The sequence below is a fragment of the Pseudophryne corroboree genome, chromosome 11, assembly GCF_028390025.1.
Source record: "Pseudophryne corroboree isolate aPseCor3 chromosome 11, aPseCor3.hap2, whole genome shotgun sequence".
NCBI lineage: Eukaryota > Metazoa > Chordata > Amphibia > Anura > Myobatrachidae > Pseudophryne > Pseudophryne corroboree.
The window spans coordinates 129,758,064-129,784,726 of NC_086454.1; the positions used below are offsets into that span (position 1 = coordinate 129,758,064).

General features: G+C 35.0%; 16 non-coding genes across 16 annotated transcripts; all 16 read right to left on the bottom strand.

Annotated features, from left to right (window-relative positions):
• Nucleotides 1–1,074: 1,074 nt before the first annotated feature.
• Nucleotides 1,075–1,147, bottom strand: TRNAT-UGU (transfer RNA threonine (anticodon UGU)). The gene has a single exon. It is a non-coding gene; the product is annotated as a tRNA-Thr (tRNA).
• A 1,530-nt stretch (nt 1,148–2,677) lies between these two features.
• Nucleotides 2,678–2,750, bottom strand: TRNAT-UGU (transfer RNA threonine (anticodon UGU)). The gene has a single exon. It is a non-coding gene; the product is annotated as a tRNA-Thr (tRNA).
• Nucleotides 2,751–4,073: 1,323 nt separating this feature from the next.
• TRNAT-UGU (transfer RNA threonine (anticodon UGU)) lies at nt 4,074–4,146 on the bottom strand. Its single transcript has one exon. It is a non-coding gene; the product is annotated as a tRNA-Thr (tRNA).
• A 1,532-nt stretch (nt 4,147–5,678) lies between these two features.
• Nucleotides 5,679–5,751, bottom strand: TRNAT-UGU (transfer RNA threonine (anticodon UGU)). Its single transcript has one exon. It is a non-coding gene; the product is annotated as a tRNA-Thr (tRNA).
• A 1,532-nt stretch (nt 5,752–7,283) lies between these two features.
• TRNAT-UGU (transfer RNA threonine (anticodon UGU)) lies at nt 7,284–7,356 on the bottom strand. Its single transcript has one exon. It is a non-coding gene; the product is annotated as a tRNA-Thr (tRNA).
• Nucleotides 7,357–9,736: 2,380 nt separating this feature from the next.
• On the bottom strand, nt 9,737–9,809 carry TRNAT-UGU (transfer RNA threonine (anticodon UGU)). Its single transcript has one exon. It is a non-coding gene; the product is annotated as a tRNA-Thr (tRNA).
• A 1,530-nt stretch (nt 9,810–11,339) lies between these two features.
• Nucleotides 11,340–11,412, bottom strand: TRNAT-UGU (transfer RNA threonine (anticodon UGU)). Its single transcript has one exon. It is a non-coding gene; the product is annotated as a tRNA-Thr (tRNA).
• A 1,320-nt stretch (nt 11,413–12,732) lies between these two features.
• On the bottom strand, nt 12,733–12,805 carry TRNAT-UGU (transfer RNA threonine (anticodon UGU)). Its single transcript has one exon. It is a non-coding gene; the product is annotated as a tRNA-Thr (tRNA).
• Nucleotides 12,806–14,128: 1,323 nt separating this feature from the next.
• Nucleotides 14,129–14,201, bottom strand: TRNAT-UGU (transfer RNA threonine (anticodon UGU)). Its single transcript has one exon. It is a non-coding gene; the product is annotated as a tRNA-Thr (tRNA).
• A 1,530-nt stretch (nt 14,202–15,731) lies between these two features.
• Nucleotides 15,732–15,804, bottom strand: TRNAT-UGU (transfer RNA threonine (anticodon UGU)). Its single transcript has one exon. It is a non-coding gene; the product is annotated as a tRNA-Thr (tRNA).
• A 1,320-nt stretch (nt 15,805–17,124) lies between these two features.
• Nucleotides 17,125–17,197, bottom strand: TRNAT-UGU (transfer RNA threonine (anticodon UGU)). The gene has a single exon. It is a non-coding gene; the product is annotated as a tRNA-Thr (tRNA).
• A 1,542-nt stretch (nt 17,198–18,739) lies between these two features.
• TRNAT-UGU (transfer RNA threonine (anticodon UGU)) lies at nt 18,740–18,812 on the bottom strand. Its single transcript has one exon. It is a non-coding gene; the product is annotated as a tRNA-Thr (tRNA).
• A 1,320-nt stretch (nt 18,813–20,132) lies between these two features.
• On the bottom strand, nt 20,133–20,205 carry TRNAT-UGU (transfer RNA threonine (anticodon UGU)). Its single transcript has one exon. It is a non-coding gene; the product is annotated as a tRNA-Thr (tRNA).
• A 1,320-nt stretch (nt 20,206–21,525) lies between these two features.
• TRNAT-UGU (transfer RNA threonine (anticodon UGU)) lies at nt 21,526–21,598 on the bottom strand. Its single transcript has one exon. It is a non-coding gene; the product is annotated as a tRNA-Thr (tRNA).
• Nucleotides 21,599–22,921: 1,323 nt separating this feature from the next.
• TRNAT-UGU (transfer RNA threonine (anticodon UGU)) lies at nt 22,922–22,994 on the bottom strand. Its single transcript has one exon. It is a non-coding gene; the product is annotated as a tRNA-Thr (tRNA).
• Nucleotides 22,995–25,374: 2,380 nt separating this feature from the next.
• Nucleotides 25,375–25,447, bottom strand: TRNAT-UGU (transfer RNA threonine (anticodon UGU)). Its single transcript has one exon. It is a non-coding gene; the product is annotated as a tRNA-Thr (tRNA).
• Between the last annotated feature and the right edge of the window lie 1,216 nt (nt 25,448–26,663).

Below are 26,663 nucleotides of genomic sequence, written 5' to 3' on the forward strand. Positions count from 1 at the left end.
CTTGTTGGAACTATCAGCATGAACAGAATTGGCCCAATAAAATGCAACAAATATGTTTTAGACATGCTCTTGTAACCAATCAGCAGATTAGACTGAACATCATAACTCTGTGTACAAATTGAATATCCAAATGTGTGACCAAATTGAAATGGTTCTCCTCACTTAAAGATATTGCATAGACTATTTTAACATTGGGAAACACTGGGTCCCAGTGAGATTGGACCTCATGACCCCTGGTTTACGAGACCAGTGCTCTAACCCCTGAGAGATGGAGCCACATAAGTAACCAGAACTGTGACCAATACGGGGTCTGAATTATGGTGGAAAAGAGTTTTCTTCAAATTTCAGTAATCTTATTGGATATTATTAGTTGTATCTCATTCTCCAAATATACACTTTTAACAAATGACCACTGCTGAAATGCCTGCTTGGGACATGCAGTTAATAACCTATTAAACAATTTAAAGAAACTTTCAGTTTGCTGTTGTATGTTGAATAGGTGTATATATAAAATTGAGGAAATGTTGGTCATGTTTTCTATGCCTCACAAACCTTGTGCTCCTTAGTCTGGAATGCCTTCAAAATGATATGACGGAATGTCTTTATATTGAGATATTTGTGACCAATAGTGGTCATTACCTTGAGTATGCTTGCATTTGTACTTTATATATGCTTACATGACCAAAAAAAGCCTTCTGGCAGCTACAGTTGTCAATTCAAAACTCTTCTGGATCAACTGATGAAGTTGATTCCTGCACGGTACAATACAATGTATATACCATTGTTGCTATCTTTAAAGTTTAATTATGGAAAAGCTCTTTCTACAGTTTGTAATGATACTGAAAAATTATGATGGGATTATCAGCATGAACAAAGTCAATAAAATAATTTTAAGACATGCTCTTGGAACCAATTTGCAGATTAGACTGAACATCATAACTCTGTGTACAAATTGAATATCCAAATGTGTGACCAAATTGAAATGGTTCTCCTCACTTAAAGCTCTTGAGCAGACTATTTCAACATTGGGAGCTGCAATTTATATTTTAGCAGCAGTAACAAGAAAGTAGCACTAGGCCCCAGTGAGATTTGAACTCACGACCCCTGGTTTACAAGACCAGTGCTCTAACCCCTGAGCTATGGAGCCTTGCCTTCAGCACTATGTATGTTCATTCTGCTTTGTGATGGAAAAAAATCTTCTGCAAATTTCAAATCTCTGTTATCATTTTATTGTCGCTTTTTGTCCCAATGTAGACTTTTCACAAAAAAATTCTACAAATTTGCAATATCCTTGATTGAGGCATGTAGTATATAACTTTTTCAGAAAATCAAATAAACGCAAAAATTAGCTGTCTTTGCTTGAATTGAATTATATAGAAAATATTGAAAAAGTTGGACATATTTTTAATGGCTCTCCAACTTTGTGTTAGAGTGTCCTGTAGTGAGCTGAAATGATAATACCATGCCTGTCAGCAGAAACAGAACAGGTGTACAACAGGGTGAGAAGTATTAAAAACCTCCTAATGTGTGTGTTTTTGTGCTATCATTAAAGTTAAATTAATGGAAAGCTCTTACCATAGTTTCATAATAATAGTGAAAAACTTGTTGGAACTATCAGCATGAACAGAATCGGCCCAATAAAATGCAACAAATATGTTTTAGACATGCTCTTGTAACCAATCAGCAAATTAGACTGAACATCATAACTCTGTGTACAAATTGAATATCCAAATGTGTGACCAAATTGAAATGGTTCTCCTCACTTAAAGATATTGCATAGACTATTTTAACATTGGGAAACACTGGGTCCCAGTGAGATTGGACCTCATGACCCCTGGTTTACGAGACCAGTGCTCTAACCCCTGAGAGATGGAGCCACATAAGTAGCCAGAACTGTGACCAATACGGGGTCTGAATTATGGTGGAAAAGAGTTTTCTTCAAATTTCAGTAATCTTATTGGATATTATTAGTTGTATCTCATTCTCCAAATATACACTTTTAACAAATGACCACTGCTGAAATGCCTGCTTGGGACATGCAGTTAATAACCTATTAAACAATTTAAAGAAACTTTCAGTTTGCTGTTGTATGTTGAATAGGTGTATATATAAAATTGAGGAAATGTTGGTCATGTTTTCTATGCCTCACAAACCTTGTGCTCCTTAGTCTGGAATGCCTTCAAAATGATATGACAGAATGTCTTTATATTGAGATATTTGTGACCAATAGTGGTCATTACCTTGAGTATGCTTGCATTTGTACTTTATATATGCTTACATGACCAAAAAAGCCTTCTGGCAGCTACAGTTGTCAATTCAAAACTCTTCTGGATCAACTGATGAAGTTGATTCCTGCACGGTACAATACAGATTAATACAATGTATATACCATTGTTGCTATCTATAAAGTTTAATTATGGAAAAGCTCTTTCTACAGTTTGTAATGATACTGAAAAATTATGATGGGATTATGAGCATGAACAGAATCAGTACAATAAAATAATTTTAAGACATGCTCTTGGAACCAATTTGCAGATTAGACTGAACATCATAACTCTGTGTACAAATTGAATATCCAAATTGAAATGGTTCTCCTCACTTAAAGCTCTTGAGCAGACTATTTCAACATTGGGAGCTGCAATTTATATTTTAGCAGCAGTAACAAGAAAGTAGCACTAGGCCCCAGTGAGATTTGAACTCACAACCCCTGGTTTACAAGATCAGTTCTCTAACCCCTGAGCTATGGAGCCTTGCCTTCAGCACTATGTATGTTCATTCTGCTTAGTGATGGAAAAAAATCTTCTGCAAATTTCAAATCTCTGTTATCATTTTATTGTCGCTTTTTGTCCCAATGTAGACTTTTCACAAAAAAATTCTACAAATTTGCAATATCCTTGATTGAGGCATGTAGTATATAACTTTTTCAGAAAATCAAATAAATGCAAAAATTAGCTGTTTTTGCTTGAATTGAATTATATAGAAAAACTTGTTGGAACTATCAGCATGAACAGAATCGGCCCAATAAAATGCAACAAATATGTTTTAGACATGCTCTTGTAACCAATCAGCAGATTAGACTGAACATCATAACTCTGTGTTCAAATTGAATATCCAAATGTGTGACCAAATTGAAATGGTTCTCCTCACTTAAAGATATTGCATAGAATATTTTAACATTGGGAAACACTGGGTCCCAGTGAGATTGGACCTCATGACCCCTGGTTTACGAGACCAGTGCTCTAACCCCTGAGAGATGGAGCCACATAAGTAGCCAGAACTGTGACCAATACGGGGTCTGAATTATGGTGGAAAAGAGTTTTCTTCAAATTTCAGTAATCTTATTGGATATTATTAGTTGTATCTCATTCTCCAAATATACACTTTTAACAAATGACCACTGCTGAAATGCCTGCTTGGGACATGCAGTTAATAACCTATTAAACAATTTAAAGAAACTTTCAGTTTGCTGTTGTATGTTGAATAGGTGTATATATAAAATTGAGGAAATGTTGGTCATGTTTTCTATGCCTCACAAACCTTGTGCTCCTTAGTCTGGAATGCCTTCAAAATGATATGACAGAATGTCTTTATATTGAGATATTTGTGACCAATAGTGGTCATTACCTTGAGTATGCTTGCATTTGTACTTTATATATGCTTACTTGACCAAAAATGCCTTCTGGCAGCTACAGTTGTCAATTCAAAACTCATCTGGATCAACTGATGAAGTTGATTCCTGCACGGTACAATACAGATTAATACAATGTATATACCATTGTTGCTATCTTTAAAGTTTAATTATGGAAAAGCTCTTTCTACAGTTTGTAATGATACTGAAAAATTATGATGGGATTATCAGCATGAACAGAATCAGTACAATAAAATAATTTTAAGACATGCTCTTGGAACCAATTTGCAGATTAGACTGAACATCATAACTCTGTGTACAAATTGAATATCCAAATGTGTGACCAAATTGAAATGGTTCTCCTCACTTAAAGCTCTTGAGCAGACTATTTCAACATTGGGAGCTGCAATTTATATTTTAGCAGCAGTAACCAGAAAGTAGCACTAGGCCCCAGTGAGATTTGAACTCACGACCCCTGGTTTACAAGACTAGTGCTCTAACCCCTGAGCTATGGAGCCTTGCCTTCAGCACTATGTATGTTCATTCTGCTTAGTGATGGAAAAAAATCTTCTGCAAATTTCAAATCTCTGTTATCATTTTATTGTCGCTTTTTGTCCCAATGTAGACTTTTCACAAAAAAATTCTACAAATTTGCAATATCCTTGATTGAGGCATGTAGTATATAACTTTTTCAGAAAATCAAATAAATGCAAAAATTAGCTGTCTTTGCTTTAATTGAATTATATAGAAAATATTGAAAAAGTTGGACTTATTTTTAATGGCTCTCCAACTTTGTGTTAGAGTGTCCTGTAGTGAGCTGAAATAATAATACCATGCTTGTCAGCAGAAACAGAACAGGTGTACAACAGGGTGAGAAGTATTAAAAACCTCCTAATGTGTGTGTTTTTTTGCTATCATTAAAGCAAAATTATTGGAAAGCTCTTACCATAGTTTCATAATAATAGTGAAAAACTTGTTGGAACTATCAGCATGAACAGAATCGGCCCAATAAAATGCAACAAATATGTTTTAGACATGCTCTTGTAACCAATCAGCAGATTAGACTGAACATCATAACTCTGTGTACAAATTGAATATCCAAATGTGTGACCAAATTGAAATGGTTCTCCTCACTTAAAGATATTGCATAGACTATTTTAACATTGGGAAACACTGGGTCCCAGTGAGATTGGACCTCATGACCCCTGGTTTACGAGACCAGTGCTCTAACCCCTGAGAGATGGAGCCACATAAGTAGCCAGAACTGTGACCAATACGGGGTCTGAATTATGGTGGAAAAGAGTTTTCTTCAAATTTCAGTAATCCTATTGGATATTATTAGTTGTATCTCATTCTCCAAATATACACTTTTAACAAATGACCACTGCTGAAATGCCTGCTTGGGACATGCAGTTAATAACCTATTAAACAATTTAAAGAAACTTTCAGTTTGCTGTTGTATGTTGAATAGGTGTATATATAAAATTGAGGAAATGTTGGTCATGTTTTCTATGCCTCACAAACCTTGTGCTCCTTAGTCTGGAATGCCTTCAAAATGATATGACAGAATGTCTTTATATTGAGATATTTGTGACCAATAGTGGTCATTACCTTGAGTATGCTTGCATTTGTACTTTATATATGCTTACATGACCAAAAAAGCCTTCTGGCAGCTACAGTTGTCAATTCAAAACTCTTCTGGATCAACTGATGAAGTTGATTCCTGCACGGTACAATACAATGTATATACCATTGTTGCTATCTTTAAAGTTTAATTATGGAAAAGCTCTTTCTACAGTTTGTAATGATACTGAAAAATTATGATGGGATTATCAGCATGAACAGAGTCAATACAATAAAATAATTTTAAGACATGCTCTTGGAACCAATTTGCAGATTAGACTGAACATCATAACTCTGTGTACAAATTGAATATCCAAATGTGTAACCAAATTGAAATGGTTCTCCTCACTTAAAGCTCTTGAGCAGACTATTTCAACATTGGGAGCTGCAATTTATATTTTAGCAGCAGTAACAAGAAAGTAGCACTAGGCCCCAGTGAGATTTAAACTCACGACCCCTGGTTTACAAGACCAGTGCTCTAACCCCTGAGCTATGGAGCCTTGCCTTCATCGCTATGTATGTTCATTCTGCTTAGTGATGGAAAAAAATCTTCTGCAAATTTCAAATCTCTGTTATCATTTTATTGTCGCTTTTTGTCCCAATGTAGACTTTTCACAAAAAAATTCTACAAATTTGCAATATCCTTGATTGAGGCATGTAGTATATAACTTTTTCAGAAAATCAAATAAATGCAAAAATTAGCTGTCTTTGCTTGAATTGAATTATATAGAAAATATTGAAAAAGTTGGACATATTTTTAATGGCTCTCCAACTTTGTGTTAGAGTGTCCTGTGGTGAGCTGAAATAATAATACCATGCCTGTCAGCAGAAACAGAACAGGTGTACAACAGGGTGAGAAGTATTAAAAACCTCCTAATGTGTGTGTTTTTTTGCTATCATTAAAGTAAAATTATTGGAAAGCTCTTACCATAGTTTCATAATAATAGTGAAAAACTTGTTGGAACTATCAGCATGAACAGAATCGGCCCAATAAAATGCAACAAATATGTTTTAGACATGCTCTTGTAACCAATCAGCAGATTAGACTGAACATCATATGTCTTTGTCCAAATTAACCATCCAAATATGTGACCAAATTGAAATGGTTCTCCTCACTTAAAGATATTGCATAGACTATTTTAACATTGGGAAACACTGGGTCCCAGTGAGATTGGACCTCATGACCCCTGGTTTACGAGACCAGTGCTCTAACCCCTGAGAGATGGAGCCACATAAGTAGCCAGAACTGTGACCAATACGGGGTCTGAATTATGGTGGAAAAGAGTTTTCTTCAAATTTCAGTAATCTTATTGGATATTATTAGTAGTATCTCATTCTCCAAATATACACTTTTAACAAATGACCACTGCTGAAATGCCTGCTTGGGACATGCAGTTAATAACCTATTAAACAATTTAAAGAAACTTTCAGTTTGCTGTTGTATGTTGAATAGGTGTATATATAAAATTGAGGAAATGTTGGTCATGTTTTCTATGCCTCACAAACCTTGTGCTCCTTAGTCTGGAATGCCTTCAAAATGATATGACAGAATGTCTTTATATTGAGATATTTGTGACCAATAGTGGTCATTACCTTGAGTATGCTTGCATTTGTACTTTATATATGCTTACATGACCAAAAAAGCCTTCTGGCAGCTACAGTTGTCAATTCAAAACTCTTCTTGATCAACTGATGAAGTTGATTCCTGCACGGTACAATACAATGTATATACCATTGTTGCTATCTTTAAAGTTTAATTATGGAAAAGCTCTTTCTACAGTTTGTAATGATACTGAAAAATTATGATGGGATTATCAGCATGAACAGAGTCAATACAATAAAATAATTTTAAGACATGCTCTTGGAACCAATTTGCAGATTAGACTGAACATCATAACTCTGTGTACAAATTGAATATCCAAATGTGTGACCAAATTGAAATGGTTCTCCTCACTTAAAGCTCTTGAGCAGACTATTTCAACATTGGGAGCTGCAATTTATATTTTAGCAGCAGTAACAAGAAAGTAGCACTAGGCCCCAGTCAGATTTGAACTCACGACCCCTGGTTTACAAGACCAGTGCTCTAACCCCTGAGCTATGGAGCCTTGCCTTCAGCACTATGTATGTTCATTCTGCTTAGTGATGGAAAAAAATCTTCTGCAAATTTCAAATCTCTGTTATCATTTTATTGTCGCTTTTTGTCCCAATGTAGACTTTTCACAAAAAAATTCTACAAATTTGCAATATCCTTGATTGAGGCATGTAGTATATAACTTTTTCAGAAAATCAAATAAATGCAAAAATTAGCTGTCTTTGCTTGAATTGAATTATATAGAAAATATTGAAAAAGTTGGACATATTTTTAATGGCTCTCCAACTTTGTGTTAGAGTGTCCTGTAGTGAGCTGAAATGATAATACCATGCCTGTCAGCAGAAACAGAACAGGTGTACAACAGGGTGAGAAGTATTAAAAACCTCCTAATGTGTGTGTTTTTTTGCTATCATTAAAGTAAAATTATTGGAAAGCTCTTACCATAGTTTCATAATAATAGTGAAAAACTTGTTGGAACTATCAGCATGAACAGAATCGGCCCAATAAAATGCAACAAATATATTTTAGACATGCTCTTGTAACCAATCAGCAGATTAGACTGAACATCATATGTCTTTGTCCAAATTAACCATCCAAATATGTGACCAAATTGAAATGGTTCTCCTCACTTAAAGATATTGCATAGACTATTTTAACATTGGGAAACACTAGGTCCCAGTGAGATTGGACCTCATGACCCCTGGTTTACGAGACCAGTGCTCTAACCCCTGAGCTATGGAGCCACACAAGTAGCCAGAACTGTGACCAATACGGGGTCTGAATTATGGTGGAAAAGAGTTTTCTTCAAATTTCAGTAATCTTATTGGATATTATTAGTTGTAGCTCATTCTCCAAATATACACTTTTAACAAATGACCACTGCTGAAATGCCTGCTTGGGACATGCAGTTAATAACCTATTAAACAATTTAAAGAAACTTTCAGTTTGCTGCTGTATGCTGAATAGGTGTATATATAAAATTGAGGAAATGTTGGTCATGTTTTCCATGCCTCACAAACCTTGTGCTCCTTAGTCTGGAATGCCTTCAAAATGATATGACAGAATGTCTTTATATTGAGATATTTGTGACCAATAGTGGTCATTACCTTGAGTATGCTTGCATTTGTACTTTATATATGCTTACATGACCAAAAAAGCCTTCTGGCAGCTACAGTTGTCAATTCAAAACTCTTCTGGATCAACTGATGAAGTTGATTCCTGCACGGTACAATACAATGTATATACCATTGTTGCTATCTTTAAAGTTTAATTATGGAAAAGCTCTTTCTACAGTTTGTAATGATACTGAAAAATTATGATGGGATTATCAGCATGAACAGAGTCAATACAATAAAATAATTTTAAGACATGCTCTTGGAACCAATTTGCAGATTAGACTGAACATCATAACTCTGTGTACAAATTGAATATCCAAATGTGTGACCAAATTGAAATGGTTCTCCTCACTTAAAGATATTGCATAGACTATTTTAACATTGGGAAACACTGGGTCCCAGTGAGATTGGACCTCATGACCCCTGGTTTACGAGACCAGTGCTCTAACCCCTGAGAGATGGAGCCACATAAGTAGCCAGAACTGTGACCAATACGGGGTCTGAATTATGGTGGAAAAGAGTTTTCTTCAAATTTCAGTAATCTTATTGGATATTATTAGTTGTATCTCATTCTCCAAATATACACTTTTAACAAATGACCACTGCTGAAATGCCTGCTTGGGACATGCAGTTAATAACCTATTAAACAATTTAAAGAAACTTTCAGTTTGCTGTTGTATGTTGAATAGGTGTATATATAAAATTGAGGAAATGTTGGTCATGTTTTCTATGCCTCACAAACCTTGTGCTCCTTAGTCTGGAATGCCTTCAAAATGATATGACAGAATGTCTTTATATTGAGATATTTGTGACCAATAGTGGTCATTACCTCGAGTATGCTTGCATTTGTACTTTATACATGCTTACATGACCAAAAAAGCCTTCTGGCAGCTACAGTTGTCAATTCAAAACTCTTCTGGATCAACTGATGAAGTTGATTCCTGCACGGTACAATACAGATTAATACAATGTATATACCATTGTTGCTATCTTTAAAGTTTAATTATGGAAAAGCTCTTTCTACAGTTTGTAATGATACTGAAAAATTATGATGGGATTATCAGCATGAACAGAATCAGTACAATAAAATAATTTTAAGACATGCTCTTGGAACCAATTTGCAGATTAGACTGAACATCATAACTCTGTGTACAAATTGAATATCCAAATGTGTGACCAAATTGAAATGGTTCTCCTCACTTAAAGCTCTTGAGCAGACTATTTCAACATTGGGAGCTGCAATTTATATTTTAGCAGCAGTAACAAGAAAGTAGCACTAGGCCCCAGTGAGATTTGAACTCATGACCCCTGGTTTACAAGACTAGTGCTCTAACCCCTGAGCTATGGAGCCTTGCCTTCAGCACTATGTATGTTCATTCTGCTTAGTGATGGAAAAAAATCTTCTGCAAATTTCAAATCTCTGTTATCATTTTATTGTCGCTTTTTGTCCCAATGTAGACTTTTCACAAAAAAATTCTACAAATTTGCAATATCCTTGATTGAGGCATGTAGTATATAACTTTTTCAGAAAATCAAATAAATGCAAAAATTAGCTGTCTTTGCTTTAATTGAATTATATAGAAAATATTGAAAAAGTTGGACATATTTTTAATGGCTCTCCAACTTTGTGTTAGAGTGTCCTGTAGTGAGCTGAAATAATAATACCATGCCTGTCAGCAGAAACAGAACAGGTGTACAACAGGGTGAGAAGTATTAAAAACCTCCTAATGTGTGTGTTTTTTTGCTATCATTAAAGTAAAATTATTGTAAAGCTCTTACTATAGTTTCATAATAATAGTGAAAAACTTGTTGGAACTATCAGCATGAACAGAATCGGCCCAATAAAATGCAACAAATATGTTTTAGACATGCTCTTGTAACCAATCAGCAGATTAGACTGAACATCATAACTCTGTGTACAAATTGAATATCCAAATGTGTGACCAAATTGAAATGGTTCTCCTCACTTAAAGATATTGCATAGACTATTTTAACATTGGGAAACACTGGGTCCCAGTGAGATTGGACCTCATGACCCCTGGTTTACGAGACCAGTGCTCTAACCCCTGAGAGATGGAGCCACATAAGTAGCCAGAACTGTGACCAATACGGGGTCTGAATTATGGTGGAAAAGAGTTTTCTTCAAATTTCAGTAATCTTATTGGATATTATTAGTTGTATCTCATTCTCCAAATATACACTTTTAACAAATGACCACTGCTGAAATGCCTGCTTGGGACATGCAGTTAATAACCTATTAAACAATTTAAAGAAACTTTCAGTTTGCTGTTGTATGTTGAATAGGTGTATATATAAAATTGAGGAAATGTTGGTCATGTTTTCTATGCCTCACAAACCTTGTGCTCCTTAGCCTGGAATGCCTTCAAAATGATATGACAGAATGTCTTTATATTGAGATATTTGTGACCAATAGTGGTCATTACCTCGAGTATGCTTGCATTTGTACTTTATATATGCTTACATGACCAAAAAAGCCTTCTGGCAGCTACAGTTGTCAATTCAAAACTCTCCTGGATCAACTGATGAAGTTGATTCCTGCACGGTACAATACAGATTAATACAATGTATATACCATTGTTGCTATCTTTAAAGTTTAATTATGGAAAAGCTCTTTCTACAGTTTGTAATGATACTGAAAAATTATGATGGGATTATCAGCATGAACAGAATCAGTACAATAAAATAATTTTAAGACATGCTCTTGGAACCAATTTGCAGATTAGACTGAACATCATAACGCTGTGTACAAATTGAATATCCAAATTGAAATGGTTCTCCTCACTTAAAGCTCTTGAGCAGACTATTTCAACATTGGGAGCTGCAATTTATATTTTAGCAGCAGTAACAAGAAAGTAGCACTAGGCCCCAGTGAGATTTGAACTCACAACCCCTGGTTTACAAGACCAGTGCTCTAACCCCTGAGCTATGGAGCCTTGCCTTCAGCACTATGTATGTTCATTCTGCTTAGTGATGGAAAAAAATCTTCTGCAAATTTCAAATCTCTGTTATTTTATTGTCGCTTTTTGTCCCAATGTAGACTTTTCACAAAAAAATTCTACAAATTTGCAATATCCTTGATTGAGGCATGTAGTATATAACTTTTTCAGAAAATCAAATAAATGCAAAAATTAGCTGTCTTTGCTTGAATTGAATTATATAGAAAAACTTGTTGGAACTATCAGCATGAACAGAATCGGCCCAATAAAATGCAACAAATATGTTTTAGACATGCTCTTGTAACCAATCAGCAGATTAGACTGAACATCATAACTCTGTGTACAAATTGAATATCCAAATGTGTGACCAAATTGAAATGGTTCTCCTCACTTAAAGATATTGCATAGACTATTTTAACATTGGGAAACACTGGGTCCCAGTGAGATTGGACCTCATGACCCCTGGTTTACGAGACCAGTGCTCTAACCCCTGAGAGATGGAGCCACATAAGTAGCCAGAACTGTGACCAATACGGGGTCTGAATTATGGTGGAAAAGAGTTTTCTTCAAATTTCAGTAATCTTATTGGATATTATTAGTTGTATCTCATTCTCCAAATATACACTTTTAACAAATGACCACTGCTGAAATGCCTGCTTGGGACATGCAGTTAATAACCTATTAAACAATTTAAAGAAACTTTCAGTTTGCTGTTGTATGTTGAATAGGTGTATATATAAAATTGAGGAAATGTTGGTCATGTTTTCTATGCCTCACAAACCTTGTGCTCCTTAGTCTGGAATGCCTTCAAAATGATATGACAGAATGTCTTTATATTGAGATATTTGTGACCAATAGTGGTCATTACCTTGAGTATGCTTGCATTTGTACTTTATATATGCTTACATGACCAAAAAAGCCTTCTGGCAGCTACAGTTGTCAATTCAAAACTCTTCTGGATCAACTGATGAAGTTGATTCCTGCACGGTACAATACAGATTAATACAATGTATATACCATTGTTGCTATCTTTAAAGTTTAATTATGGAAAAGCTCTTTCTACAGTTTGTAATGATACTGAAAAATTATGATGGGATTATCAGCATGAACAGAATCAGTACAATAAAATAATTTTAAGACATGCTCTTGGAACCAATTTGCAGATTAGACTGAACATCATAACGCTGTGTACAAATTGAATATCCAAATGTGTGACCAAATTGAAATGGTTCTCCTCACTTAAAGCTCTTGAGCAGACTATTTCAACATTGGGAGCTGCAATTTATATTTTAGCAGCAGTAACAAGAAAGTAGCACTAGGCCCCAGTGAGATTTGAACTCACAACCCCTGGTTTACAAGACCAGTGCTCTAACCCCTGAGCTAATGAGCCTTGCCTTCAGCACTATGTATGTTCATTCTGCTTAGTGATGGAAAAAAATCTTCTGCAAATTTCAAATCTCTGTTATCATTTTATTGTCGCTTTTTGTCCCAATGTAGACTTTTCACAAAAAAATTCTACAAATTTGCAATATCCTTGATTGAGGCATGTAGTATATAACTTTTTCAGAAAATCAAATAAATGCAAAAATTAGCTGTCTTTGCTTGAATTGAATTATATAGAAAAACTTGTTGGAACTATCAGCATGAACAGAATCGGCCCAATAAAATGCAACAAATATGTTTTAGACATGCTCTTGTAACCAATCAGCAGATTAGACTGAACATCATAACTCTGTGTACAAATTGAATATCCAAATGTGTGACCAAATTGAAATGGTTCTCCTCACTTAAAGATATTGCATAGAATATTTTAACATTGGGAAACACTGGGTCCCAGTGAGATTGGACCTCATGACCCCTGGTTTACGAGACCAGTGCTCTAACCCCTTAGAGATGGAGCCACATAAGTAGCCAGAACTGTGACCAATACGGGGTCTGAATTATGGTGGAAAAGAGTTTTCTTCAAATTTCAGTAATCTTATTGGATATTATTAGTTGTATCTCATTCTCCAAATATACACTTTTAACAAATGACCACTGCTGAAATGCCTGCTTGGGACATGCAGTTAATAACCTACTAAACAATTTAAAGAAACTTTCAGTTTGCTGTTGTATGTTGAATAGGTGTATATATAAAATTGAGGAAATGTTGGTCATGTTTTCTATGCCTCACAAACCTTGTGCTCCTTAGTCTGGAATGCCTTCAAAATGATATGACAGAATGTCTTTATATTGAGATATTTGTGACCAATAGTGGTCATTACCTTGAGTATGCTTGCATTTGTACTTTATATATGCTTACATGACCAAAAAAGCCTTCTGGCAGCTACAGTTGTCAATTCAAAACTCTTCTGGATCAACTGATGAAGTTGATTCCTGCACGGTACAATACAGATTAATACAATGTATATACCATTGTTGCTATCTTTAAAGTTTAATTATGGAAAAGCTCTTTCTACAGTTTGTAATGATACTGAAAAATTATGATGGGATTATCAGCATGAACAGAATCAGTACAATAAAATAATTTTAAGACATGCTCTTGGAACCAATTTGCAGATTAGACTGAACATCATAACGCTGTGTACAAATTGAATATCCAAATGTGTGACCAAATTGAAATGGTTCTCCTCACTTAAAGCTCTTGAGCAGACTATTTCAACATTGGGAGCTGCAATTTATATTTTAGCAGCAGTAACAAGAAAGTAGCACTAGGCCCCAGTGAGATTTGAACTCACAACCCCTGGTTTACAAGACCAGTGCTCTAACCCCTGAGCTATGGAGCCTTGCCTTCAGCACTATGTATGTTCATTCTGCTTAGTGATGGAAAAAAATCTTCTGCAAATTTCAAATCTCTGTTATCATTTTATTGTCGCTTTTTGTCCCAATGTAGACTTTTCACAAAAAAATTCTACAAATTTGCAATATCCTTGATTGAGGCATGTAGTATATAACTTTTTCAGAAAATCAAATAAATGCAAAAATTAGCTGTCTTTGCTTGAATTGAATTATATAGAAAATATTGAAAAAGTTGGACATATTTTTAATGGCTCTCCAACTTTGTGTTAGAGTGTCCTGTAGTGAGCTGAAATAATAATACCATGCCTGTCAGCAGAAACAGAACAGGTGTACAACAGGGTGAGAAGTATTAAAAACCTCCTAATGTGTGTGTTTTTTTGCTATCATTAAAGTAAAATTATTGGAAAGCTCTTACCATAGTTTCATAATAATAGTGAAAAACTTGTTGGAACTATCAGCATGAACAGAATCGGCCCAATAAAATGCAACAAATATGTTTTAGACATGCTCTTGTAACCAATCAGCAGATTAGACTGAACATCATATGTCTTTGTCCAAATTAACCATCCAAATATGTGACCAAATTGAAATGGTTCTCCTCACTTAAAGATATTGCATAGACTATTTTAACATTGGGAAACACTGGGTCCCAGTGAGATTGGACCTCATGACCCCTGGTTTACGAGACCAGTGCTCTAACCCCTGAGAGATGGAGCCACATAAGTAGCCAGAACTGTGACCAATACGGGGTCTGAATTATGGTGGAAAAGAGTTTTCTTCAAATTTCAGTAATCTTATTGGATATTATTAGTTGTATCTCATTCTCCAAATATACACTTTTAACAAATGACCACTGCTGAAATGCCTGCTTGGGACATGCAGTTAATAACCTATTAAACAATTTAAAGAAACTTTCAGTTTGCTGTTGTATGTTGAATAGGTGTATATATAAAATTGAGGAAATGTTGGTCATGTTTTCTATGCCTCACAAACCTTGTGCTCCTTAGCCTGGAATGCCTTCAAAATGATATGACAGAATGTCTTTATATTGAGATATTTGTGACCAATAGTGGTCATTACCTCGAGTATGCTTGCATTTGTACTTTATATATGCTTACATGACCAAAAAAGCCTTCTGGCAGCTACAGTTGTCAATTCAAAACTCTCCTGGATCAACTGATGAAGTTGATTCCTGCACGGTACAATACAGATTAATACAATGTATATACCATTGTTGCTATCTTTAAAGTTTAATTATGGAAAAGCTCTTTCTACAGTTTGTAATGATACTGAAAAATTATGATGGGATTATCAGCATGAACAGAATCAGTACAATAAAATAATTTTAAGACATGCTCTTGGAACCAATTTGCAGATTAGACTGAACATCATAACGCTGTGTACAAATTGAATATCCAAATTGAAATGGTTCTCCTCACTTAAAGCTCTTGAGCAGACTATTTCAACATTGGGAGCTGCAATTTATATTTTAGCAGCAGTAACAAGAAAGTAGCACTAGGCCCCAGTGAGATTTGAACTCACAACCCCTGGTTTACAAGACCAGTGCTCTAACCCCTGAGCTATGGAGCCTTGCCTTCAGCACTATGTATGTTCATTCTGCTTAGTGATGGAAAAAAATCTTCTGCAAATTTCAAATCTCTGTTATTTTATTGTCGCTTTTTGTCCCAATGTAGACTTTTCACAAAAAAATTCTACAAATTTGCAATATCCTTGATTGAGGCATGTAGTATATAACTTTTTCAGAAAATCAAATAAATGCAAAAATTAGCTGTCTTTGCTTGAATTGAATTATATAGAAAAACTTGTTGGAACTATCAGCATGAACAGAATCGGCCCAATAAAATGCAACAAATATGTTTTAGACATGCTCTTGTAACCAATCAGCAGATTAGACTGAACATCATAACTCTGTGTACAAATTGAATATCCAAATGTGTGACCAAATTGAAATGGTTCTCCTCACTTAAAGATATTGCATAGACTATTTTAACATTGGGAAACACTGGGTCCCAGTGAGATTGGACCTCATGACCCCTGGTTTACGAGACCAGTGCTCTAACCCCTGAGAGATGGAGCCACATAAGTAGCCAGAACTGTGACCAATACGGGGTCTGAATTATGGTGGAAAAGAGTTTTCTTCAAATTTCAGTAATCTTATTGGATATTATTAGTTGTATCTCATTCTCCAAATATACACTTTTAACAAATGACCACTGCTGAAATGCCTGCTTGGGACATGCAGTTAATAACCTATTAAACAATTTAAAGAAACTTTCAGTTTGCTGTTGTATGTTGAATAGGTGTATATATAAAATTGAGGAAATGTTGGTCATGTTTTCTATGCCTCACAAACCTTGTGCTCCTTAGCCTGGAATGCCTTCAAAATGATATGACAGAATGTCTTTATATTGAGATATTTGTGACCAATAGTGGTCATTACCTCGAGTATGCTTGCATTTGTACTTTATATATGCTTACATGACCAAAAAAGCCTTCTGGCAGCTACAGTTGTCAATTCAAAACTCTTCTGGATCAACTGATGAAGTTGATTCCTGCACGGTACAATACAGATTAATACAATGTATATACCATTGTTGCTATTTTTAAAGTTTAATTATGGAAAAGCTCTTTCTACAGTTTGTAATGATACTGAAAAATTATGATGGGATTATCAGCATGAACAGAATCAGTACAATAAAATAATTTTAAGACATGCTCTTGGAACCAATTTGCAGATTAGACTGAACATCATAACTCTGTGTACAAATTGAATATCCAAATGTGTGACCAAATTGAAATGGTTCTCCTCACTTAAAGCTCTTGAGCAGACTATTTCAACATTGGGAGCTGCAATTTATATTTTAGCAGCAGTAACAAGAAAGTAGCACTAGGCCCCAGTGAGATTTGAACTCACGACCCCTGGTTTACAAGACTAGTGCTCTAACCCCTGAGCTATGGAGCCTTGCCTTCAGCACTATGTATGTTCATTCTGCTTAGTGATGGAAAAAAATCTTCTGCAAATTTCAAATCTCTGTTATCATTTTATTGTCGCTTTTTGTCCCAATGTAGACTTTTCACAAAAAAATTCTACAAATTTGCAATATCCTTGATTGAGGCATGTAGTATATAACTTTTTCAGAAAATCAAATAAATGCAAAAATTAGCTGTCTTTGCTTTAATTGAATTATATAGAAAATATTGAAAAAGTTGGACATATTTTTAATGGCTCTCCAACTTTGTGTTAGAGTGTCCTGTAGTGAGCTGAAATAATAATACCATGCCTGTCAGCAGAAACAGAACAGGTGTACAACAGGGTGAGAAGTATTAAAAACCTCCTAATGTGTGTGTTTTTTTGCTATCATTAAAGTAAAATTATTGTAAAGCTCTTACTATAGTTTCATAATAATAGTGAAAAACTTGTTGGAACTATCAGCATGAACAGAATCGGCCCAATAAAATGCAACAAATATGTTTTAGACATGCTCTTGTAACCAATCAGCAGATTAGACTGAACATCATAACTCTGTGTACAAATTGAATATCCAAATGTGTGACCAAATTGAAATGGTTCTCCTCACTTAAAGATATTGCATAGACTATTTTAACATTGGGAAACACTGGGTCCCAGTGAGATTGGACCTCATGACCCCTGGTTTACGAGACCAGTGCTCTAACCCCTGAGAGATGGAGCCACATAAGTAGCCAGAACTGTGACCAATACGGGGTCTGAATTATGGTGGAAAAGAGTTTTCTTCAAATTTCAGTAATCTTATTGGATATTATTAGTTGTATCTCATTCTCCAAATATACACTTTTAACAAATGACCACTGCTGAAATGCCTGCTTGGGACATGCAGTTAATAACCTATTAAACAATTTAAAGAAACTTTCAGTTTGCTGTTGTATGTTGAATAGGTGTATATATAAAATTGAGGAAATGTTGGTCATGTTTTCTATGCCTCACAAACCTTGTGCTCCTTAGCCTGGAATGCCTTCAAAATGATATGACAGAATGTCTTTATATTGAGATATTTGTGACCAATAGTGGTCATTACCTCGAGTATGCTTGCATTTGTACTTTATATATGCTTACATGACCAAAAAAGCCTTCTGGCAGCTACAGTTGTCAATTCAAAACTCTCCTGGATCAACTGATGAAGTTGATTCCTGCACGGTACAATACAGATTAATACAATGTATATACCATTGTTGCTATCTTTAAAGTTTAATTATGGAAAAGCTCTTTCTACAGTTTGTAATGATACTGAAAAATTATGATGGGATTATCAGCATGAACAGAATCAGTACAATAAAATAATTTTAAGACAAGCTCTTGGAACCAATTTGCAGATTAGACTGAACATCATAACGCTGTGTACAAATTGAATATCCAAATGTGTGACCAAATTGAAATGGTTCTCCTCACTTAAAGCTCTTGAGCAGACTATTTCAACATTGGGAGCTGCAATTTATATTTTAGCAGCAGTAACAAGAAAGTAGCACTAGGCCCCAGTGAGATTTGAACTCACAACCCCTGGTTTACAAGACCAGTGCTCTAACCCCTGAGCTATGGAGCCTTGCCTTCAGCACTATGTATGTTCATTCTGCTTAGTGATGGAAAAAAATCTTCTGCAAATTTCAAATCTCTGTTATTTTGTTGTCGCTTTTTGTCCCAATGTAGACTTTTCACAAAAAAATTCTACAAATTTGCAATATCCTTGATTGAGGCATGTAGTATATAACTTTTTCAGACAATCAAATAAATGCAAAAATTAGCTGTCTTTGCTTGAATTGAATTATATAGAAAAACTTGTTGGAACTATCAGCATGAACAGAATCGGCCCAATAAAATGCAACAAATATGTTTTAGACATGCTCTTGTAACCAATCAGCAGATTAGACTGAACATCATAACTCTGTGTACAAATTGAATATCCAAATGTGTGACCAAATTGAAATGGTTCTCCTCACTTAAAGATATTGCATAGAATATTTTAACATTGGGAAACACTGGGTCCCAGTGAGATTGGACCTCATGACCCCTGGTTTACGAGACCAGTGCTCTAACCCCTTAGAGATGGAGCCACATAAGTAGCCAGAACTGTGACCAATACGGGGTCTGAATTATGGTGGAAAAGAGTTTTCTTCAAATTTCAGTAATCTTATTGGATATTATTAGTTGTATCTCATTCTCCAAATATACACTTTTAACAAATGACCACTGCTGAAATGCCTGCTTGGGACATGCAGTTAATAACCTATTAAACAATTTAAAGAAACTTTCAGTTTGCTGTTGTATGTTGAATAGGTGTATATATAAAATTGAGGAAATGTTGGTCATGTTTTCTATGCCTCACAAACCTTGTGCTCCTTAGTCTGGAATGCCTTCAAAATGATATGACAGAATGTCTTTATATTGAGATATTTGTGACCAATAGTGGTCATTACCTTGAGTATGCTTGCATTTGTACTTTATATATGCTTACATGACCAAAAAAGCCTTCTGGCAGCTACAGTTGTCAATTCAAAACTCTTCTGGATCAACTGATGAAGTTGATTCCTGCACGGTACAATACAGATTAATACAATGTATATACCATTGTTGCTATCTTTAAAGTTTAATTATGGAAAAGCTCTTTCTACAGTTTGTAATGATACTGAAAAATTATGATGGGATTATCAGCATGAACAGAATCAGTACAATAAAATAATTTTAAGACATGCTCTTGGAACCAATTTGCAGATTAGACTGAACATCATAACGCTGTGTACAAATTGAATATCCAAATGTGTGACCAAATTGAAATGGTTCTCCTCACTTAAAGCTCTTGAGCAGACTATTTCAACATTGGGAGCTGCAATTTATATTTTAGCAGCAGTAACAAGAAAGTAGCACTAGGCCCCAGTGAGATTTGAACTCACAACCCCTGGTTTACAAGACCAGTGCTCTAACCCCTGAGCTATGGAGCCTTGCCTTCAGCACTATGTATGTTCATTCTGCTTAGTGATGGAAAAAAATCTTCTGCAAATTTCAAATCTCTGTTATTTTGTTGTCGCTTTTTGTCCCAATGTAGACTTTTCACAAAAAAATTCTACAAATTTGCAATATCCTTGATTGAGGCATGTAGTATATAACTTTTTCAGAAAATCAAATAAATGCAAAAATTAGCTGTCTTTGCTTGAATTGAATTATATAGAAAAACTTGTTGGAACTATCAGCATGAACAGAATCGGCCCAATAAAATGCAACAAATATGTTTTAGACATGCTCTTGTAACCAATCAGCAGATTAGACTGAACATCATAACTCTGTGTACAAATTGAATATCCAAATGTGTGACCAAATTGAAATGGTTCTCCTCACTTAAAGATATTGCATAGAATATTTTAACATTGGGAAACACTGGGTCCCAGTGAGATTGGACCTCATGACCCCTGGTTTACGAGACCAGTGCTCTAACCCCTTAGAGATGGAGCCACATAAGTAGCCAGAACTGTGACCAATACGGGGTCTGAATTATGGTGGAAAAGAGTTTTCTTCAAATTTCAGTAATCTTATTGGATATTATTAGTTGTATCTCATTCTCCAAATATACACTTTTAACAAATGACCACTGCTGAAATGCCTGCTTGGGACATGCAGTTAATAACCTATTAAACAATTTAAAGAAACTTTCAGTTTGCTGTTGTATGTTGAATAGGTGTATATATAAAATTGAGGAAATGTTGGTCATGTTTTCTATGCCTCACAAACCTTGTGCTCCTTAGTCTGGAATGCCTTCAAAATGATATGACAGAATGTCTTTATATTGAGATATTTGTGACCAATAGTGGTCATTACCTTGAGTATGCTTGCATTTGTACTTTATATATGCTTACATGACCAAAAAAGCCTTCTGGCAGCTACAGTTGTCAATTCAAAACTCTTCTGGATCAACTGATGAAGTTGATTCCTGCACGGTACAATACAGATTAATACAATGTATATACCATTGTTGCTATCTTTAAAGTTTAATTATGGAAAAGCTCTTTCTACAGTTTGTAATGATACTGAAAAATTATGATGGGATTATCAGCATGAACAGAATCAGTACAATAAAATAATTTTAAGACATGCTCTTGGAACCAATTTGCAGATTAGACTGAACATCATAACGCTGTGTACAAATTGAATATCCAAATGTGTGACCAAATTGAAATGGTTCTCCTCACTTAAAGCTCTTGAGCAGACTATTTCAACATTGGGAGCTGCAATTTATATTTTAGCAGCAGTAACAAGAAAGTAGCACTAGGCCCCAGTGAGATTTGAACTCACAACCCCTGGTTTACAAGACCAGTGCTCTAACCCCTGAGCTAATGAGCCTTGCCTTCAGCACTATGTATGTTCATTCTGCTTAGTGATGGAAAAAAATCTTCTGCAAATTTCAAATCTCTGTTATCATTTTATTGTCGCTTTTTGTCCCAATGTAGACTTTTCACAAAAAAATTCTACAAATTTGCAATATCCTTGATTGAGGCATGTAGTATATAACTTTTTCAGAAAATCAAATAAATGCAAAAATTAGCTGTCTTTGCTTGAATTGAATTATATAGAAAAACTTGTTGGAACTATCAGCATGAACAGAATCGGCCCAATAAAATGCAACAAATATGTTTTAGACATGCTCTTGTAACCAATCAGCAGATTAGACTGAACATCATAACTCTGTGTACAAATTGAATATCCAAATGTGTGACCAAATTGAAATGGTTCTCCTCACTTAAAGATATTGCATAGAATATTTTAACATTGGGAAACACTGGGTCCCAGTGAGATTGGACCTCATGACCCCTGGTTTACGAGACCAGTGCTCTAACCCCTTAGAGATGGAGCCACATAAGTAGCCAGAACTGTGACCAATACGGGGTCTGAATTATGGTGGAAAAGAGTTTTCTTCAAATTTCAGTAATCTTATTGGATATTATTAGTTGTATCTCATTCTCCAAATATACACTTTTAACAAATGACCACTGCTGAAATGCCTGCTTGGGACATGCAGTTAATAACCTATTAAACAATTTAAAGAAACTTTCAGTTTGCTGTTGTATGTTGAATAGGTGTATATATAAAATTGAGGAAATGTTGGTCATGTTTTCTATGCCTCACAAACCTTGTGCTCCTTAGTCTGGAATGCCTTCAAAATGATATGACAGAATGTCTTTATATTGAGATATTTGTGACCAATAGTGGTCATTACCTTGAGTATGCTTGCATTTGTACTTTATATATGCTTACATGACCAAAAAAGCCTTCTGGCAGCTACAGTTGTCAATTCAAAACTCTTCTGGATCAACTGATGAAGTTGATTCCTGCACGGTACAATACAGATTAATACAATGTATATACCATTGTTGCTATCTTTAAAGTTTAATTATGGAAAAGCTCTTTCTACAGTTTGTAATGATACTGAAAAATTATGATGGGATTATCAGCATGAACAGAATCAGTACAATAAAATAATTTTAAGACATGCTCTTGGAACCAATTTGCAGATTAGACTGAACATCATAACGCTGTGTACAAATTGAATATCCAAATGTGTGACCAAATTGAAATGGTTCTCCTCACTTAAAGCTCTTGAGCAGACTATTTCAACATTGGGAGCTGCAATTTATATTTTAGCAGCAGTAACAAGAAAGTAGCACTAGGCCCCAGTGAGATTTGAACTCACAACCCCTGGTTTACAAGACCAGTGCTCTAACCCCTGAGCTATGGAGCCTTGCCTTCAGCACTATGTATGTTCATTCTGCTTAGTGATGGAAAAAAATCTTCTGCAAATTTCAAATCTCTGTTATCATTTTATTGTCGCTTTTTGTCCCAATGTAGACTTTTCACAAAAAAATTCTACAAATTTGCAATATCCTTGATTGAGGCATGTAGTATATAACTTTTTCAGAAAATCAAATAAATGCAAAAATTAGCTGTCTTTGCTTGAATTGAATTATATAGAAAATATTGAAAAAGTTGGACATATTTTTAATGGCTCTCCAACTTTGTGTTAGAGTGTCCTGTAGTGAGCTGAAATAATAATACCATGCCTGTCAGCAGAAACAGAACAGGTGTACAACAGGGTGAGAAGTATTAAAAACCTCCTAATGTGTGTGTTTTTTTGCTATCATTAAAGTAAAATTATTGGAAAGCTCTTACCATAGTTTCATAATAATAGTGAAAAACTTGTTGGAACTATCAGCATGAACAGAATCGGCCCAATAAAATGCAACAAATATGTTTTAGACATGCTCTTGTAACCAATCAGCAGATTAGACTGAACATCATATGTCTTTGTCCAAATTAACCATCCAAATATGTGACCAAATTGAAATGGTTCTCCTCACTTAAAGATATTGCATAGACTATTTTAACATTGGGAAACACTGGGTCCCAGTGAGATTGGACCTCATGACCCCTGGTTTACGAGACCAGTGCTCTAACCCCTGAGAGATGGAGCCACATAAGTAGCCAGAACTGTGACCAATACGGGGTCTGAATTATGGTGGAAAAGAGTTTTCTTCAAATTCCAGTAATCTTATTGGATATTATTAGTAGTATCTCATTCTCCAAATATACACTTTTAACAAATGACCACTGCTGAAATGCCTGCTTGGGACATGCAGTTAATAACCTATTAAACAATTTAAAGAAACTTTCAGTTTGCTGTTGTATGTTGAATAGGTGTATATATAAAATTGAGTAAATGTTGGTCATGTTTTCTATGCCTCACAAACCATGTGCTCCTTAGTCTGGAATGCCTTCAAAATGATATGACAGAATGTCTTTATATTGAGATATTTGTGACCAATAGTGGTCATTACCTTGAGTATGCTTGCATTTGTACTTTATATATGCTTACATGACCAAAAAAGCCTTCTGGCAGCTACAGTTGTCAATTCAAAACTCTTCTTGATCAACTGATGAAGTTGATTCCTGCACGGTACAATACAATGTATATACCATTGTTGCTATCTTTAAAGTTTAATTATGGAAAAGCTCTTTCTACAGTTTGTAATGATACTGAAAAATTATGATGGGATTATCAGCATGAACAGAGTCAATACAATAAAATAATTTTAAGACATGCTCTTGGAACCAATTTGCAGATTTGACTGAACATCATAACTCTGTGTACAAATTGAATATCCAAATGTGTGACCAAATTGAAATGGTTCTCCTCACTTAAAGATATTGCATAGACTATTTTAACATTGGGAAACACTGGGTCCCAGTGAGATTGGACCTCATGACCCCTGGTTTACGAGACCAGTGCTCTAACCCCTGAGAGATGGAGCCACATAAGTAGCCAGAACTGTGACCAATACGGGGTCTGAATTATGGTGGAAAAGAGTTTTCTTCAAATTTCAGTAATCTTATTGGATATTATTAGTTGTATCTCATTCTCCAAATATACACTTTTAACAAATGACCACTGCTGAAATGCCTGCTTGGGACATGCAGTTAATAACCTATTAAACAATTTAAAGAAACTTTCAGTTTGCTGTTGTATGTTGAATAGGTGTATATATAAAATTGAGGAAATGTTGGTCATGTTTTCTATGCCTCACAAACCTTGTGCTCCTTAGTCTGGAATGCCTTCAAAATGATATGACAGAATGTCTTTATATTGAGATATTTGTGACCAATAGTGGTCATTACCTTGAGTATGCTTGCATTTGTACTTTATATATGCTTACATGACCAAAAAAGCCTTCTGGCAGCTACAGTTGTCAATTCAAAACTCTTCTGGATCAACTGATGAAGTTGTTTCCTGCACGGTACAATACAGATTAATACAATGTATATACCATTGTTGCTATCTTTAAAGTTTAATTATGGAAAAGCTCTTTCTACAGTTTGTAATGATACTGAAAAATTATGATGGGATTATCAGCATGAACAGAATCAGTACAATAAAATAATTTTAAGACATGCTCTTGGAACCAATTTGCAGATTAGACTGAACATCATAACTCTGTGTACAAATTGAATATCCAAATGTGTGACCAAATTGAAATGGTTCTCCTCACTTAAAGCTCTTGAGCAGACTATTTCAACATTGGGAGCTGCAATTTATATTTTAGCAGCAGTAACAAGAAAGTAGCACTAGGCCCCAGTGAGATTTGAACTCACGACCCCTGGTTTACAAGACTAGTGCTCTAACCCCTGAGCTATGGAGCCTTGCCTTCAGCACTATGTATGTTCATTCTGCTTAGTGATGGAAAAAAATCTTCTGCAAATTTCAAATCTCTGTTATCATTTTATTGTCGCTTTTTGTCCCAATGTAGACTTTTCACAAAAAAATTCTACAAATTTGCAATATCCTTGATTGAGGCATGTAGTATATAACTTTTTCAGAAAATCAAATAAATGCAAAAATTAGCTGTCTTTGCTTGAATTGAATTATATAGAAAAACTTGTTGGAACTATCAGCATGAACAGAATCGGCCCAATTAAATGCAACAAATATGTTTTAGACATGCTCTTGTAACCAATCAGCAGATTAGACTGAACATCATAACTCTGTGTACAAATTGAATATCCAAATGTGTGACCAAATTGAAATGGTTCTCCTCACTTAAAGATATTGCATAGAATATTTTAACATTGGGAAACACTGGGTCCCAGTGAGATTGGACCTCATGACCCCTGGTTTACGAGACCTGTGCTCTAACCCCTTAGAGATGGAGCCACATAAGTAGCCAGAACTGTGACCAATACGGGGTCTGAATTATGGTGGAATAGAGTTTTCTTCAAATTTCAGTAATCTTATTGGATATTATTAGTTGTATCTCATTCTCCAAATATACACTTTTAACAAATGACCACTGCTGAAATGCCTGCTTGGGACATGCAGTTAATAACCTATTAAACAATTTAAAGAAACTTTCAGTTTGCTGTTGTATGTTGAATAGGTGTATATATAAAATTGAGGAAATGTTGGTCATGTTTTCTATGCCTCACAAACCTTGTGCTCCTTAGTCTGGAATGCCTTCAAAATGATATGACAGAATGTCTTTATATTGAGATATTTGTGACCAATAGTGGTCATTACCTTGAGTATGCTTGCATTTGTACTTTATATATGCTTACTTGACCAAAAAAGCCTTCTGGCAGCTACAGTTGTCAATTCAAAACTCTTCTGGATCAACTGATGAAGTTGATTCCTGCACGGTACAATACAGATTAATACAATGTATATACCATTGTTGCTATCTTTAAAGTTTAATTATGGAAAAGCTCTTTCTACAGTTTGTAATGATACTGAAAAATTATGATGGGATTATCAGCATGAACAGAATCAGTACAATAAAATAATTTTAAGACATGCTCTTGGAACCAATTTGCAGATTAGACTGAACATCATAACTCTGTGTACAAATTGAATATCCAAATG